The sequence below is a fragment of the Entelurus aequoreus genome, linkage group LG22, assembly GCF_033978785.1.
Source record: "Entelurus aequoreus isolate RoL-2023_Sb linkage group LG22, RoL_Eaeq_v1.1, whole genome shotgun sequence".
Lineage (NCBI taxonomy): Eukaryota > Metazoa > Chordata > Actinopteri > Syngnathiformes > Syngnathidae > Entelurus > Entelurus aequoreus.
The window spans coordinates 27,466,344-27,480,635 of NC_084752.1; the positions used below are offsets into that span (position 1 = coordinate 27,466,344).

A 14,292-nucleotide genomic window follows, 5' to 3' on the forward strand; every position below is an offset into this window, starting at 1 on the left:
ATTTGTAAGGTGCTGCAGCATTGCTTGGGAATGTGACTGGATACCATCAGTTGTTGGTTAAGTAGTGTCACCTTGAAACCGTGTGTTACCTTGGTGTGGCCGGGAATGGGGTCGGCCAAAGTACATTCAGCCTGTAGATCACTCTTGTTTCTCTTCAAGTCGCATAAATCTTTCGCCTTTTACTAAAGTTTTCCGTGGGGAGGAACAACAAGAGGCTTACTAAATTTTTTAATGCCCTGTGAAGCAGGGCTTCTCTTTCCTGTGAAAACAATAACAATGAGCGGTGGTTGACTGTTGCAATGTTTAGTGTGTGGTTTCAACAATACCAAGGTTACAGCCAGTGGTGAACATGCGGTAATGGATGGATCCGGTCTCATTTAAAACTTGGAATTTCCCTGCCAATATTCAGGTCCTCAGTCAATTGACCAGTGCTTTTCTTTTTGAACTTGTTACAATCCACTTGATTTCATCGGGGGAAAGTAAATTAATTTGAACTGTCTTGGTTTTTCTAAATTTGAAACCGTAAAATGTGTTGTAAGTCAACAAAATGCACCCTGTGAGTGAAAACAGTAGTCTTGCAGATGACTTCCTCTCAGCAATTGTTAGAACGTTAAGACTATACTTTCAGGGATCATTTCTAAAGATATTGTCTTGAGAAATGTGTTTCTACAGTGAAGGTCTTGCTAACCATGATGATGAGATTAGATGTTTCTTCCTGAACATGAAGCTGACATGGAACAATGATTCTGTCATGTGTTCTTTGTCATTGATGATTGTTCTTTGCTTCTTAATGAGGTTTTGATGGAGGGAATATGTTCAGAGTGGTTACCTACATCTTTAATAAGAAAGTCTTCAAAGATGTATGGCTTATTGCTAAAATGTGACTCTTTGATTAAAGCATTCTCAGTTGGATATGAGGAGACTAGTCTTCCAATGAACAGTGGAAACAAATCGTACGACCGCATGGCACTTAAACACCCATAACTTGAATATTTGGAAATGGAAGAAAAACTAATTAAACTGATGCCTATCGTGTTTTGGCTAAGTACCAGAACCCGTTTTGCCCGTTAAACCAAGGCGAGATGATACTTGACTAAATTCCGTGGACATTTGTAAGGTGCTGCAGCATTGCTTGGGAATGTGACTGGATACCATCAGTTGTTGGTTAAGTAGTGTCACCTTGAAACCGTGTGTTACCTTGGTGTGGCCGGGAATGGGGTCGGCCAAAGTACATTCAGCCTGTAGATCACTCTTGTTTCTCTTCAACTCGCATGAATCTTTCGCCTTTTACTAAAGATTTCCGTGGGGAGGAACAACAAGAGGCTTACTAAATTTTTTAATGCCCTGTGAAGCAGGGCTTCTCTTTCCTGTGAAAACAATACATAATGAGCGGTGGTTGATAAAATGTTACTCTTTGATTAAAGCATTCTCAGTTGGATATGAGGAGACTAGTCTTCCAATGAACAGTGGAAACAAATCGTACGACCGCATGGCACTTAAACACCCATAACTTGAATATTTGGAAATGGAAGAAAAACTAATTAAACTGATGCCTATCGTGTTTTGGCTAAGTACCAGAACCCGTTTTGCCCGTTAAACCAAGGCGAGATGATACTTGACTAAATTCCGTGGACATTTGTAAGGTGCTGCAGCATTGCTTGGGAATGTGACTGGATACAGTTGTTGGTTAAGTAGTGTCACCTTGAAACCGTGTGTTACCTTGGTGTGGCCCGGAATGGGGTCGGCCAAAGTACATTCAGCCTGTAGATCACTCTTGTTTCTCTTCAAGTCGCATAAATCTTTCGCCTTTTACTAAAGATTTCCGTGGGGAGGAACAACAAGAGGCTTACTAAATTTTTTAATGCCCTGTGAAGCAGGGCTTCTCTTTCCTGTGAAAACAATAACAATGAGCGGTGGTTGACTGTTGCAATGTTTAGTGTGTGGTTTCAACAATACCAAGGTTACAGCCAGTGGTGAACATGCGGTAATGGATGGATCCGGTCTCATTTAAAACTTGGAATTTCCCTGCCAATATTCAGGTCCTCAGTCAATTGACCAGTGCTTTTCTTTTTGAACTTGTTACAATCCACTTGATTTCATCGGGGGCAAGTTAATTAATTTGAACTGTCTTGGTTTTTCTAAATTTGAAACCGTAAAATGTGTTGTACATCAACAAAATGCACCCTGTGAGTGAAAACAGTAGTCTTGCAAATGACTTCCTCTCAGCAATTGTTAGCACGTTAAGACTGTACTTTCAGGGATCATTCCTAAAGATATTGTCTTGAGAAATGTGTTTCTACAGTGAAGGTCTTGCTAACCATGATGATGAGATTAGATGTTTCTTCCTGAACATGAAGCTGACATGGAACAATGATTCTGTCATGTGTTCTTTGTCATTGATGATTGTTCTTTGCTTCTTAATGAGGTTTTGATGGAGGGAATATGTTCAGAGTGGTTACCTACATCTTTAATAAGAAAGTCTTCAAAGATGTATGGCTTATTGCTAAAATGTTACTCTTTGATTAAAGCATTCTCAGTTGGATATGAGGAGACTAGTCTTCCAATGAACAGTGGAAACAAATCGTACGGCCGCATGGCACTTAAACACCCATAACTTGAATATTTGGAAATGGAAGAAAAACTAATTAAACTGATGCCTATCGTGTTTTGGCTAAGTACCAGAACCCGTTTTGCCCGTTAAACCAAGGCGAGATGATACTTGACTAAATTCCGTGGACATTTGTAAGGTGCTGCAGCATTGCTTGGGAATGTGACTGGATACAGTTGTTGGTTAAGTAGTGTCACCTTGAAACCGTGTGTTACCTTGGTGTGGCCGGGAATGGGGTCGGCCAAAGTACATTCAGCCTGTAGATCACTCTTGTTTCTCTTCAAGTCGCATAAATCTTTCGCCTTTTACTAAAGATTTCCGTGGGGAGGAACAACAAGAGGCTTACTAAATTTTTTAATGCCCTGTGAAGCAGGGCTTCTCTTTTCTGTGAAAACAATAACAATGAGCGGTGGTTGACTGTTGCAATGTTTAGTGTGTGGTTTCAACAATACCAAGGTTACAGCCAGTGGTGAACATGTGGTAATGGATGGATCCGGTCTCATTTAAAACTTGGAATTTCCCTGCCAATATTCAGGTCCTCAGTCAACTGACCAGTGCTTTTCTTTTTGAACTTGTTACAATCCACTTGATTTCATCGGGGGAAAGTAAATTAATTTGAACTGTCTTGGTTTTTCTAAATTTGAAACCGTAAAATGTGTTGTAAGTCAACAAAATGCACCCTGTGAGTGAAAACAGTAGTCTTGCAGATGACTTCCTCTCAGCAATAGTTAGAACGTTAAGACTATACTTTCAGGGATCATTTCTAAAGATATTGTCTTGAGAAATGTGTTTCTACAGTGAAGGTCTTGCTAACCATGATGATGAGATTAGATGTTTCTTCCTGAACATGAAGCTGACATGGAACAATGATTCTGTCATGTGTTCTTTATCATTGATGATTGTTCTTTGCTTCTTAATGAGGTTTTGATGGAGGGAATATGTTCAGAGTGGTTACCTACATCTTTAATAAGAAAGTCTTCAAAGATGTATGGCTTATTGCTAAAATGTGACTCTTTGATTAAAGCATTCTCAGTTGGATATGAGGAGACTAGTCTTCCAATGAACAGTGGAAACAAATCGTACGACCGCATGGCACTTAAACACCCATAACTTGAATATTTGGAAATGGAAGAAAAACAAATTAAACTGATGCCTATCGTGTTTTGGCTAAGTACCAGAACCCGTTTTGCCCGTTAAACCAAGGCGAGATGATACTTGACTAAAATCTGTGGACATTTGTAAGGTGCTGCAGCATTGCTTGGGAATGTGACTGGATACCATCAGTTGTTGGTTAAGTAGTGTCACCTTGAAACCGTGTGTTACCTTGGTGTGGCCGGGAATGGGGTCGGCCAAAGTACATTCAGCCTGTAGATCACTCTTGTTTCTCTTCAAGTCGCATAAATCTTTCGCCTTTTACTAAAGATTTCCGTGGGGAGGAACAACAAGAGGCTTACTAAATTTTTTAATGCCCTGTGAAGCAGGGCTTCTCTTTCCTGTGAAAACAATACATGATGAGCGGTGGTAGACTGTTGCAATGTGTAGTGTGCGGTTGCAAAAATACCAAGGTTTTACAGCCAGTGGTGAACATGTGGTAATGGTTGGATCCCGTCTCATTTAAAACTTGGAATTTCCCTGCCAATATTCAGGTCCTCAGTCAACTGACCAGTGCTTTTCTTTTTGAACTTGTTACAATCCACTTGATTTCATCGGGGGAAAGTAAATTAATTTGAACTGTCTTGGTTTTTCTAAATTTGAAACCGTAAAATGTGTTGTAAGTCAACAAAATGCACCCTGTGAGTGAAAACAGTAGTCTTGCAGATGACTTCCTCTCAGCAATTGTTAGAACGTTAAGACTATACTTTCAGGGATCATTTCTAAAGATATTGTCTTGAGAAATGTGTTTCTACAGTGAAGGTCTTGCTAACCATGATGATGAGATTAGATGTTTCTTCCTGAACATGAAGCTGACATGGAACAATGATTCTGTCATGTGTTCTTTGTCATTGATGATTGTTCTTTGCTTCTTAATGAGGTTTTGATGGAGGGAATATGTTCAGAGTGGTTACCTACATCTTTAATAAGAAAGTCTTCAAAGATGTATGGCTTATTGCTAAAATGTGACTCTTTGATTAAAGCATTCTCAGTTGGATATGAGGAGACTAGTCTTCCAACGAACAGTGGAAACAAATCGTACGACCGCATGGCACTTAAACACCCATAACTTGAATATTTGGAAATGGAAGAAAAACAAATTAAACTGATGCCTATCGTGTTTTGGCTAAGTACCAGAACCCGTTTTGCCCGTTAAACCAAGGCGAGATGATACTTGACTAAAATCTGTGGACATTTGTAAGGTGCTGCAGCATTGCTTGGGAATGTGACTGGATACCATCAGTTGTTGGTTAAGTAGTGTCACCTTGAAACCGTGTGTTACCTTGGTGTGGCCGGGAATGGGGTCGGCCAAAGTACATTCAGCCTGTAGATCACTCTTGTTTCTCTTCAAGTCGCATAAATCTTTCGCCTTTTACTAAAGATTTCCGTGGGGAGGAACAGCAAGAGGCTTACTAAATTTTTTAATGCCCTGTGAAGCAAGGCTTCTCTTTCCTGTGAAAACAATACATAATGAGCGGTGGTTGACTGTTGCAATGTTTAGTGTGCGGTTGCAACAATACCAAGGTGACAGCCAGTGGTGAACATGCGGTAATGGATGGATCCGGTCTCATTTAAAACTTGGAATTTCCCTGCCAATATTCAGGTCCCCAGTCAATTGACCAGTGCTTTTCTTTTTGAACTTGTTACAATCCACTTGATTTCATCGGGGGAAAGTAAATTAATTTGAACTGTCTTGGTTTTTCTAAATTTGAAACCGTAAAATGTGTTGTAAGTCAACAAAATGCACCCTGTGAGTGAAAACAGTAGTCTTGCAGATGACTTCCTCTCAGCAATTGTTAGAACGTTAAGACTATACTTTCAGGGATCATTTCTAAAGATATTGTCTTGAGAAATGTGTTTCTACAGTGAAGGTCTTGCTAACCATGATGATGAGATTAGATGTTTCTTCCTGAACATGAAGCTGACATGGAACAATGATTCTGTCATGTGTTCTTTGTCATTGATGATTGTTCTTTGCTTCTTAATGAGGTTTTGATGGAGGGAATATGTTCAGAGTGGTTACCTACATCTTTAATAAGAAAGTCTTCAAAGATGTATGGCTTATTGCTAAAATGTGACTCTTTGATTAAGGCATTCTCAGTTGGATATGAGGAGACTAGTCTTCCAATGAACAGTGGAAACAAATCGTACGACCGCATGGCACTTAAACACCCATAACTTGAATATTTGGAAATGGAAGAAAAACAAATTAAACTGATGCCTATCGTGTTTTGGCTAAGTACCAGAACCCGTTTTGCCCGTTAAACCAAGGCGAGATGATACTTGACTAAAATCTGTGGACATTTGTAAGGTGCTGCAGCATTGCTTGGGAAAGTGACTGGATACCATCAGTTGTTGGTTAAGTAGTGTCACCTTGAAACCGTGTGTTACCTTGGTGTGGCCGGGAATGGGGTCGGCCAAAGTACATTCAGCCTGTAGATCACTCTTGTTTCTCTTCAAGTCGCATAAATCTTTCGCCTTTTACTAAAGATTTCCGTGGGGAGGAACAGCAAGAGGCTTACTAAATTTTTTAATGCCCTGTGAAGCAGGGCTTCTCTTTCCTGTGAAAACAATACATAATGAGCGGGGGTTGACTGTTGCAATGTTTAGTGTGCGGTTGCGACAATACCAAGGTGACAGCCAGTGGTGAACATGTGGTAATGGATGGATCCGGTCTCATTTAAAACTTGGAATTTCCCTGCCAATATTCAGGTCCTCAGTCAATTGACCAGTGCTTTTCTTTTTGAACTTGTTACAATCCACTTGATTTCATCGGGGGAAAGTAAATTAATTTGAACTGTCTTGGTTTTTCTAAATTTGAAACCGTAAAATGTGTTGTAAGTCAACAAAATGCACCCTGTGAGTGAAAACAGTAGTCTTGCAAATGACTTCCTCTCAGCAATAGTTAGAACGTTAAGACTATACTTTCAGGGATCATTTCTAAAGATATTGTCTTGAGAAATGTGTTTCTACAGTGAAGGTCTTGCTAACCATGATGATGAGATTAGATGTTTCTTCCTGAACATGAAGCTGACATGGAACAATGATTCTGTCATGTGTTCTTTGTCATTGATGATTGTTCTTTGCTTCTCAATGAGGTTTTGATGGAGGGAATATGTTCAGAGTGGTTACCTACATCTTTAATAAGAAAGTCTTCAAAGATGTATGGCTTATTGCTAAAATGTGACTCTTTGATTAAAGCATTCTCAGTTGGATATGAGGAGACTAGTCTTCCAATGAACAGTGGAAACAAATCGTACGACCGCATGGCACTTAAACACCCATAACTTGAATATTTGGAAATGGAAGAAAAACAAATTAAACTGATGCCTATCGTGTTTTGGCTAAGTACCAGAACCCGTTTTGCCCGTTAAACCAAAGCGAGATGATACTTGACTAAAATCCGTGGACATTTGTAAGGTGCTGCAGCATTGCTTGGGAATGTGACTGGATACCATCAGTTGTTGGTTAAGTAGTGTCACCTTGAAACCGTGTGTTACCTTGGTGTGGCCGGGAATGGGGTCGGCCAAAGTACATTCAGCCTGTAGATCACTCTTGTTTCTCTTCAAATCGCATAAATCTTTCGCCTTTTACTAAAGATTTCCGTGGGGAGGAACAACAAGAGGCTTACTAAATTTTTTAATGCCCTGTGAAAACAATAACAATGAGCGGTGGTTGACTGTTGCAATGTTTAGTGTGTGGTTTCAACAATACCAAGGTTGCAGCCAGTGGTGAACATGCGGTAATGGATGGATCCGGTCTCATTTAAAACTTGGAATTTCCCTGCCAATATTCAGGTCCTCAGTCAATTGACCAGTGCTTTTCTTTTTCAACTTGTTACAATCCACTTTATTTCATCGGGGGAAAGTTAATTAATTTGAACTGTCTTGGTTTTTCTAAATTTGAAACCGTAAAATGTGTTGTACATCAACAAAATGCACCCTGTGAGTGAAAACAGTAGTCTTGCAAATGACTTCCTCTCAGCAATTGTTAGAACGTTAAGATTATACTTTCGGGGATCATTTCTAAAGATTTTGTCTTGAGAAATGTGTTTCTAAAGTGAAGGTCTTGCTAACCATGATGATGAGATTAGATATTTCTTCCTGAACATGAAGCTGACATGGAACAATGATTCTGTCATGTGTTCTTTGTCATTGATGATTGTTCTTTGCTTCTTAATGAGGTTTTGATGGAGGGAATATGTTCAGAGTGGTTACCTACATCTTTAATAAGAAAGTCTTCAAAGATGTATGGCTTATTGCTAAAGTGTTACTCTTTGATTAAATCATTCTCAGTTGGATATGAGGAGACTAGTCTTCCAATGAACAGTGGAAACAAATCGTACGACCGCATGGCACTTAAACACCCATAACTTGAATATTTGGAAATGGAAGAAAAACGAATTAAACTGATGCCTATCGTGTTTTGGCTAAGTACCAGAACCCGTTTTGCCCGTTAAACCAAGGCGAGATGATACTTGACTAAAATCCGTGGACATTTGTAAGGTGCTGCAGCATTGCTTGGGAATGTGACTGGATACCATCAGTTGTTGGTTAAGTAGTGTCACCTTGAAACCGTGTGTTACCTTGGTGTGGCCGGGAATGGGGTCGGCCAAAGTACATTCAGCCTGTAGATCCCTCTCGTTTCTCTTCAAGTCGCATAAATCTTTCGCCTTTTACTAAAGATTTCCGTGGGGAGGAACAACAAGAGGCTTACTAAATTTTTTAATGCCCTGTGAAGCAGGGCTTCTCTTTCATGTGAAAACAATACATAATGAGCGGTGGTTGACTGTTGCAATGTTTAGTGTGCGGTTGCAACAATACCAAGGTTTTACAGCCAGTGGTGAACATGCGGTAATGGTTGGATCCGGTCTCATTTAAAACTTGGAATTTCCCTGCCAATATTCAGGTCCTCAGTCAATTGACCAGTGCTTTTCTTTTTGAACTTGTTACAATCCACTTGATTTCATCGGGGGAAAGTTAATTAATTTGAACTGTCTTGGTGTTTCTAAATTTGAAACCATAAAATGTGTTGTACATCAACAAAATGCACCCTGTGAGTGAAAACAGTAGTCTTGCAGATGACTTCCTCTCAGCAATTGTTAGAATGTTAAGACTATACTTTCAGGGATCATTTCTAAAGATATTGTCTTGAGAAATGTGTTTCTAAAGTGAAGGTCTTGCTAGCCATGATGATGAGATTAGATGTTTCTTCCTGAACATGAAGCTGACATGGAACAATGATTCTGTCATGTGTTCTTTGTCATTGATGATTGTTCTTTGCTTCTTAATGAGGTTTTGATGGAGGGAATATGTTCAGAGTGGTTACCTACATCTTTAATAAGAAACTCTTCAAAGATGTATGGCTTGTTGTTAAAATGTTACTCTTTGATTAAAGCATTCTCAGTTGGATATGAGAAGACTAGTCTTCCAATGAACAGTGGAAACAAATCATACGACCGCATGGCACTTAAACACCCATAACGTGTATATTTGGAAATGGAAGAAAAACTAATTAAACTGATGCCTATTGTGTTTTGGCTAAGTACCAGAACCCGTTGTACCCATTACAGTAAGGCGAGATGATACTTGACTAAACTCTGTGGACATTTGTAAGGTGCTGCAGCATTGCTTGTGAATGTGACTGCATACCATCAGTTGTTGGTTAAGTAGTGTCACCTTGAAACCGTGTGTTACCTTGGTGTGGCCGGGAATGGGGTCGGCCAAAGTACATTCAGCCTGTAGATCACTCTTGTTTCTCTTCAAGTTGCATAAATCTTTCGCCTTTTACTAAAGATTTCTGTGGGGAGGAACAACAAGAGTATAACTAAATGTTTTAATGTCCTGTGAAGCAGGCTTGTCTTTCCTGTGAAAACAGTAACAATGAGCAGTGGTTAACTGTTGCAATGTTTAGTGTGCTGTTGCAACAATACCAAGGTTACAGCCAGTGGTGAACATGCGGTATTATGTTAGATCCAATATGGACTGGACTTTCTCAATATTATGTCAGACCCACTCGACATCCATTGCTTTCGGTCTCCCCTAGAGGGGGGTAGTGATGGGATCGGCAGTTCTTTTGACTGTACTGAATCACTAGAATCAGTTCCTTAAAATGATTCGTTCAAAAAATTTGTTCACCGAATCCCCCCCCCCCCTCTCCCAAAATAAAAACATAGGAGGGGGGAGGGGGGGGGCGTGCGTAGTACAGTACAGTGCAGACATAACTTTATGTGTTGAGATAATGGGGACGTGTGTTTGTTTTCATGTGGCTTGTTTTCATGGGATCGGCAGTTCTTTTGACTGTACTGAATCACTAGAATCAGTGACTGACACAGCACCACACTGTGGCCGCAGTTCAGTACGTGAACCGAATCACTTCTGCAGTTCTTTTGACTGTACTGAATCACTAGAATCAGTGACTGACACAGCACCACACTGTGGCCGCAGTTCAGTACGTGAACCAAATCACTTCTGCAGTTCTTTTGACTGTACTGAATCACTAGAATCAGTGACTGACACAGCGCCACACTGTGGCCGCAGTTCAGTACGTGAACCAAATCACTTCTGCAGTTCTTTTGACTGTACTGAATCACTAGAATCAGTGACTGACACAGCGCCACACTGTGGCCGCAGTTCAGTACGTGAACCGAATCACTTCTGCAGCAGCAGTACAGTTTAATTGCAAATCAGCATTATTATAATGATGATGATAGCTACTAAACAACATCAACAACAACAGTTGCAGTAGAATGGATAATAATAATAATAATAATAATATGAATCAGAATTGATCCCCAAGGAGAAATGTATTTTTGTTACAATAACTGTGTAAATAATAGCCTATGTATGTGTACATACATTAGTTATTATTTTTATTTTAAATCTTCTCAAAACAGCCTGCCCTACACTTTACCCCCCGCCCCTGCAGAGCAGAGAGCGAGAGCGTTGTCGTTCACTGAGTGATTCATGTCGTTAATCCACGGTGAACGAATCGTTCGCTCAGTCCCTCCCCCCCCCCTCTCATTGGCTGCGTCGTTCGCCAACGTCGAGGGTTCAGTGAGTCACAGAATGCGCCAGTTCCACTCATACCGGCATGGTCGCGGCGGAGCTCAACTGAACTGAGAAAGGAACGAATCAGTTCATGAAGTGATTCGGTTCAGTACGTTCACTCAAAAGATTTGTTCTTTTGAACGAATCGTTTGCGAACGACACAACACTGGGGGGGGGGGGGGGGGGGGGGGGGTTTACCCACATCTGCGGTCCTCTCCAAGGTTTCTCATAGTCATTCACATCGACGTCCCACTGGGGTGAGTTTTCCTTGCCCTTATGTGGGCTCTGTACCGAGGATGTCGTTGTGGCTTGTGCAACCCTTTGAGACACTTGTGATTTAGGGCTATATAAATAAACATTGATTGATTGAACGATTGATAATGGATGGATCCAGTCTAATTTAAAACTTTGAATTTTCCTGCCAATATTCAGGTCCTCGGTCAATTGACCAGTGCTTTTCTTTTTTAACTTGTTACAATCCACTTGATATTATCGGGGGAAAGTAAATGTATTTGAACTGTCTTGGTTTTTTTTAAATTTGAAACTGTAAAATGTGTTGTACATCAACAAAATGCACCCTGTGAGTGAAAACAGTAGTCTTGCAGATGACTTCCTCTCAGCAATTGTTAGAACTTTAAGACTACAGGACTGTCTCAGAAAATTAGAATATTGTGAATATTGTGCATTTTCTGTAATGCAACTAAAAACATGAACATGTGCCTTTTATTATTTTAATATTGCTGATTATGGCATACAGTTTAAGAAAACTCAAAAATCCCATCACAAAAAATTAGAATATTTTCTCAGACCAAGTAAAAAATAAAGATTTATGACAGCAAAATAAAATAAAACATTTGAAAATGTCAATTAATGCACTCAATACTTGGTTGGGAAACCTTTTGCACGGATTACTGCATCAATGCGGCGTGGCATGGAGGCAATCAGCCTGTGGCATTGCTGAGGTGTTATGGATGCCCAGGACGCCTTTTACTAAAGATTTCCGTGGGGAGGAACAACAAGAGTCTTACTAAATTTTTTTTCGCTCTCTGCCCTGTGAAAACAATAACAATGAGCAGCGGTTGACTGTTGCAATGTTTAGTGTGCGGTTGCAACATTACCGAGGTTACAGCCAGTGGTGAACATGCGGTAATGGATGGATCTGGTCTGATTTAAAACTTTGAATTTCCCTGCCAATAATCAATTCCTCGGTCAATTGACCGGTGCTTTTCTTTTTGCAGTCAAATGCTCTACCACTGAACTACACCCCGTTTTATGTATGTTGATTCCACTATAAAAACACATTTTGGGTTTAAAACATTGCTCAAGAACATTTTTAAAGCTCAGAAAAAGTGGTGGATCCTGAAGAGGGTCCAGAATTGAACTAGCGACCTCTTGATCTGCAGTCAAAGGGTCCTCCACTGAGCTACACCCCTTGATAAAGATAGTAATTCAATTAGACATAACACAATTTGCATATAAAACATGGCTAAATAAGATTGGAGAAGCTCAGGAAACCATCGGATAAAATGGAGGACTCTGATGAGGGGGCGCCCAGATTTGAACAGGGGACCTTTATATCCACAGTCCAATGCCCTACCAGTGAGCTGCAAACACAATACAAGAACCTTATTTCATCTTACAAAATATGTTTTAGGTTTTGAACATTGCTTTTTAAAACTTGTAAGTATTGGTATTGACCACAAAAAGTAAAGAGGAAAACATATGAGCGTAACCAGATTTGAAGTGGAGACTTCTTGTTTTGCAGTTAAACGCTGTACCACTGAGCAACACACCCGTCCGAAATTACAAATGTGTTTAATTGTAAAAACAGCGTTTGTGGTTTTGAACAATGCTAATGAGGATTGTACTAGTTGAGACTTTGTTCAAAGGAGGTGCAGGAACCTGATGAGGGGGCACCCAGAGATGAACTGGGGACCTCTTGATCTGCAGTCAAATGCTCTACCACTGAGCTACACCCCCTGTTAGGCATATTAATTCAATTATACATAACAAGATGTGCGTATAAAACATGGCTCAATAAAATTGGAGAAGCTCAGGAAACCATCGGAAAAAGTGGAGCACTCTGATGAGGGGGCGCCCAGAGTTGAATTGGGGACTTTTTTACCTGCAGTCAAATGTTCTACCAGTGAGCTGCAAACACTGTCCAAAAACCTTGTTTCATCGTACAAAATATGTTTTAGGTATTGAACATTGCTTATTAAAACGTGTATATATTGGAATTGACCACAAAAGGTAAAGAGGAAAACTTATAAAACTAAGTACATTTGAAGTGGACACTTCTTGTTCTGCAGTGAAATGTTCTACCAGTGAGCAACACACCTGTCTGATATTACAAATGTGTTCAATTGTACAAACAGCATTTGTGGTTTTGCACAACACTAATGAGAGTCATATAAGTTGAGACTTTGTTCACAGAAGGTGAAGGAACCTGATGAGGGGGGACCCAGAGTTGAACTTAGGACCTCTTGATCTGCAGTCAAATGCTCTACCACTGAGCTACACCCCCTGTTAAGCATAGTAATTCAATTATACATAACACGATTTGCGTATAAAACACGGCTAAATAAAATTGGAGAAGCTCAGGAAACCATCGGAAAAAGTGGAGCACTCTGATGAGGGGGCGCCCAGAGTTGAATTGGTGACCTTTTTACCTGCAGTCAAATGCTCTACCCTGTCCAAAAACCTTGTTTCATCATATACAAAATATGTTTTAGGTTTTGAACATTGCTCATTAAAACGTGTATATATTGGAATTGACCACAAAAGGTAAAGAGGAAAACTTATAAAACAAACTACATTTGAAGTGGACACTTCTTGTTCTGCAGTGAAATGCTCTACCAATGAGCTACACCACCTGGCAATGTTGCAGATTTGTCTGTAGAAAATTTTTAAAGCTCGGAAAAATTGGTAGATCCTGAAGAGGGGCCAGAGTTGAACTAGGGACCTTTTGGGTTTAAAACATTGCTCAAGAAAATTGTAGAAGAACAAAAAATGCTCAGAAGAAGTAGGGGACTCTGATTAGGGGGTGGCGCCCAGAGCTGAACTCAGGACTTCTTGATCTACAGTCAAATGCTCTACCAATGAGCTACACCACCTGGCAATGTTGCAAATTTTTAGGAGAAAATATGCTTGGGGTTTCAAAATCTGCTCAAGAATGTTTTTAAAGCTCAGAAAAAGTGGTGGATCCTGAAGAGGGTCCAAGGTTGAACAAGGGACCTCTTGATCTGCAGTCAAAGGGTCCTCCACTGAGCTACACCCCCTGATAAAGATAATAATTCAATTCGATATAACACAATTTGCATATAAAACATGGCTCAATAAGATTGGAGAAGCTCAGGAAACCATCGAAAAAGTGGAGGGGGCTCCCAGATTTGAACTGGGGACCTTTTTACCCGCAGTCAAACGCTCCACCACTGAGCAACACGCCTGTCCGATATTACAAATTTTTTTAATTGTACAAAT

General features: G+C 40.1%; 18 non-coding genes across 18 annotated transcripts; all 18 read left to right on the forward strand.

Moving 5' to 3' along the window:
• The first annotated feature begins 140 nt into the window (after positions 1-140).
• LOC133640152 (U5 spliceosomal RNA) lies at positions 141-251 on the forward strand. Its single transcript, XR_009824055.1, has one exon. It is a non-coding gene; the product is annotated as a U5 spliceosomal RNA (small nuclear RNA).
• Positions 252-612: 361 nt separating this feature from the next.
• On the forward strand, positions 613-826 carry LOC133640198 (small nucleolar RNA U3). The gene has a single exon (XR_009824101.1). It is a non-coding gene; the product is annotated as a small nucleolar RNA U3 (small nucleolar RNA).
• A 422-nt stretch (positions 827-1,248) lies between these two features.
• Positions 1,249-1,359, forward strand: LOC133640142 (U5 spliceosomal RNA). Its single transcript, XR_009824045.1, has one exon. It is a non-coding gene; the product is annotated as a U5 spliceosomal RNA (small nuclear RNA).
• A 411-nt stretch (positions 1,360-1,770) lies between these two features.
• On the forward strand, positions 1,771-1,881 carry LOC133640116 (U5 spliceosomal RNA). Its single transcript, XR_009824021.1, has one exon. It is a non-coding gene; the product is annotated as a U5 spliceosomal RNA (small nuclear RNA).
• Positions 1,882-2,242: 361 nt separating this feature from the next.
• Positions 2,243-2,456, forward strand: LOC133639967 (small nucleolar RNA U3). The gene has a single exon (XR_009823887.1). It is a non-coding gene; the product is annotated as a small nucleolar RNA U3 (small nucleolar RNA).
• A 418-nt stretch (positions 2,457-2,874) lies between these two features.
• On the forward strand, positions 2,875-2,985 carry LOC133640117 (U5 spliceosomal RNA). The gene has a single exon (XR_009824022.1). It is a non-coding gene; the product is annotated as a U5 spliceosomal RNA (small nuclear RNA).
• Positions 2,986-3,346: 361 nt separating this feature from the next.
• Positions 3,347-3,560, forward strand: LOC133639981 (small nucleolar RNA U3). The gene has a single exon (XR_009823901.1). It is a non-coding gene; the product is annotated as a small nucleolar RNA U3 (small nucleolar RNA).
• A 422-nt stretch (positions 3,561-3,982) lies between these two features.
• Positions 3,983-4,093, forward strand: LOC133640118 (U5 spliceosomal RNA). Its single transcript, XR_009824023.1, has one exon. It is a non-coding gene; the product is annotated as a U5 spliceosomal RNA (small nuclear RNA).
• A 364-nt stretch (positions 4,094-4,457) lies between these two features.
• Positions 4,458-4,671, forward strand: LOC133640199 (small nucleolar RNA U3). Its single transcript, XR_009824102.1, has one exon. It is a non-coding gene; the product is annotated as a small nucleolar RNA U3 (small nucleolar RNA).
• A 422-nt stretch (positions 4,672-5,093) lies between these two features.
• Positions 5,094-5,204, forward strand: LOC133640154 (U5 spliceosomal RNA). The gene has a single exon (XR_009824057.1). It is a non-coding gene; the product is annotated as a U5 spliceosomal RNA (small nuclear RNA).
• Positions 5,205-5,566: 362 nt separating this feature from the next.
• On the forward strand, positions 5,567-5,780 carry LOC133640200 (small nucleolar RNA U3). Its single transcript, XR_009824103.1, has one exon. It is a non-coding gene; the product is annotated as a small nucleolar RNA U3 (small nucleolar RNA).
• A 422-nt stretch (positions 5,781-6,202) lies between these two features.
• Positions 6,203-6,313, forward strand: LOC133640130 (U5 spliceosomal RNA). Its single transcript, XR_009824034.1, has one exon. It is a non-coding gene; the product is annotated as a U5 spliceosomal RNA (small nuclear RNA).
• Positions 6,314-6,675: 362 nt separating this feature from the next.
• On the forward strand, positions 6,676-6,889 carry LOC133640088 (small nucleolar RNA U3). Its single transcript, XR_009823993.1, has one exon. It is a non-coding gene; the product is annotated as a small nucleolar RNA U3 (small nucleolar RNA).
• A 422-nt stretch (positions 6,890-7,311) lies between these two features.
• On the forward strand, positions 7,312-7,426 carry LOC133640167 (U5 spliceosomal RNA). Its single transcript, XR_009824070.1, has one exon. It is a non-coding gene; the product is annotated as a U5 spliceosomal RNA (small nuclear RNA).
• Positions 7,427-7,760: 334 nt separating this feature from the next.
• On the forward strand, positions 7,761-7,974 carry LOC133639987 (small nucleolar RNA U3). The gene has a single exon (XR_009823906.1). It is a non-coding gene; the product is annotated as a small nucleolar RNA U3 (small nucleolar RNA).
• A 420-nt stretch (positions 7,975-8,394) lies between these two features.
• Positions 8,395-8,507, forward strand: LOC133640046 (U5 spliceosomal RNA). Its single transcript, XR_009823953.1, has one exon. It is a non-coding gene; the product is annotated as a U5 spliceosomal RNA (small nuclear RNA).
• Positions 8,508-8,871: 364 nt separating this feature from the next.
• LOC133639960 (small nucleolar RNA U3) lies at positions 8,872-9,085 on the forward strand. Its single transcript, XR_009823880.1, has one exon. It is a non-coding gene; the product is annotated as a small nucleolar RNA U3 (small nucleolar RNA).
• Positions 9,086-9,505: 420 nt separating this feature from the next.
• Positions 9,506-9,618, forward strand: LOC133640172 (U5 spliceosomal RNA). Its single transcript, XR_009824075.1, has one exon. It is a non-coding gene; the product is annotated as a U5 spliceosomal RNA (small nuclear RNA).
• Positions 9,619-14,292: the final 4,674 nt, after the last annotated feature.